General features: G+C 41.6%; 1 pseudogene; it reads left to right on the forward strand.

Moving 5' to 3' along the window:
- The first annotated feature begins 1,090 nt into the window (after positions 1 to 1,090).
- LOC110306726 lies at positions 1,091 to 1,706 on the forward strand (annotated as a pseudogene).
- The last annotated feature ends 370 nt before the right edge of the window (positions 1,707 to 2,076 follow it).

The raw sequence follows: 2,076 nt of genomic DNA on the forward strand, positions 1-2,076 counted from the left end.
TGGGCCCTCCTCCCTTGATCTCTAATTGAAAAAATGCCTTACAGCTGGCTATCATGGAGGCATTTCTTCACCTGAACCTCCTTTCTCTGTGATAACTCCAGCTATTTCAAGTTGACAACAAAACCAGCCAGTACTCTATGTTCTAATTAGTTAAAATCTGTTTATTTCAGGTTGTAAGTTTGTATGTCTGCCCCCTGTGGATGTATACCTACAGAAGACAGAAGATGCCATGGGATTCTCTTAGCTACAATTTCAAGAAGTTGTGAGCTGTCAAACCAGGTGTTAAGTATGAAAACTCAGGTCCTCTGGAAAAGCAGCAAGTGTGATTAAGTAGTGAGCATTCCTGTCTGTCCTTGATCTTAAGCATTATTCAAAATATTCCCATATTGTGTGCTAAAATCATGGAGGATAAACCATCTTTCTTTTTTTTTCTTTTTTTCTTTTTTTTTTCTTTTTTAGAAAACATTTTTATTAGTTTTTTTTTCTTCATTTACATTTTAAATGCTATCCCCAAAGCCCCTGTACCTTTCCCCCGACCTGCTCCCCAACCCACCCACTCCTGCTTCCTGGCCATGGCATTCCTCTGTCCTGGTGCATATGATCTTCACAATACAGAGGGTCTCTCCTCCCATGACTGACTAGGCCATCCTCTGCTACATATGCAACTAGAGACACAGTTCTGGGGAGGGGGGTACTGGTTAGTTCATATCATTGTTCCTCCTATACGGTTGCAGACCCCTTTAGCTCCTTGGGTACTTTGTCTAGGTCCTTCATTACGGGCCCTATTGAACCTTCTTTCTTATGATTGGTCACTGATCAAACCATGACCTGAAATTGCAGGGTTTCCATGGTGCTCAAAAGAATGAGACCAAAACCTGCCTCTGGTGGGGACATAATATCCTAAAATGCTTGGAACATCATAAGATTACTATTTAGATGGAATATATATATATATATATATATATATATATATATATATATGTGTGTGTGTGTGTGTGTGTGTGTGTATGTGTGTCATTGTGTCCTCCCTTAAGAATTAATTCAAGAGGCTTCTTTCTTTTCTCTGGTAGTAGCCATTAGGTGAGCGAAGATGGTTGCATACAAATACATCCAAGGAGCTATGAAGGAAGAAGCAGTCCATTGTGATGGACTTTTTTTTTCTGAGGGTATGCTGCTGGGAATACCGCCAGCTCTCTGCCCTGCACAGGGATCCCTGCCCCACCCAGTCTGATAAAGCATAAACAGGATAAGCAAGTTTATGTCATTTGCAGTTTTTGTGTCTGCCGTGGTGGTTGCAAACTCTGGGTTGCTAAGGGTGCAAATTATGGCAAACCTGTCCACCATGATGTTAAACAGCTAAAATTTACCTGAAGCCTTCAGTCTGTTGCTGAGGAGAGAGCTGGACTCCATTTTGGGGCTTTGAGAGTTTTGAATTTGTACTGGGTTTGTGAAGATTCCACATGTACATCTTTGAGCTTATTCTCCTTGATCTATCCCATAAAGCTCTCAGAAGAAATTCTAACATCAAACCAGTCCACAAGCACAGAGAGATGTGTGGGCTGGCATTTGCAGGCTGCAGGGACCATGGTCTTAGAAAGGGCCACAAGTTCTGCCACTCTATTTGTGGCTTTCCCCTGAAGAAGATACAATACTCTGCAGCTTCACAGTTAATACACATACTATTTGTAAAATTCATACCAAATTAACAATTTAGGACAGTCAAAAAAAAGTTAATTCAAATGGGGGTTGTGAAGATTGAGTAGTGACTAAACCAGAGTTCATTCAATCCAGAGAACCTACCCAATCCAAGTTGTAGTGATGTAATTGTGCAATCCCAGTACTGGAGTGATAGTGACAGGTGGCTATTGGGAGCTCACTACCAGCCAGCCTCGCCTACTCAGATAACCTGACTCAATGAGAGAGGCTATATCAAAAGTCAATGTAGAAAGCAACTGAGAATTAGCAACTAAGTTGACCTTAGGCCATCACATACACACACACACACACACCTAGATGAACACTTGCAAATACACCTGCATATGTGAATACATAGAGAGGAGGAGGAGAGGGAGAGGG

Source organism: Mus caroli, chromosome 2 (genome assembly GCF_900094665.2).
Source record: "Mus caroli chromosome 2, CAROLI_EIJ_v1.1, whole genome shotgun sequence".
Taxonomy (NCBI): Eukaryota; Metazoa; Chordata; class Mammalia; order Rodentia; family Muridae; genus Mus; species Mus caroli.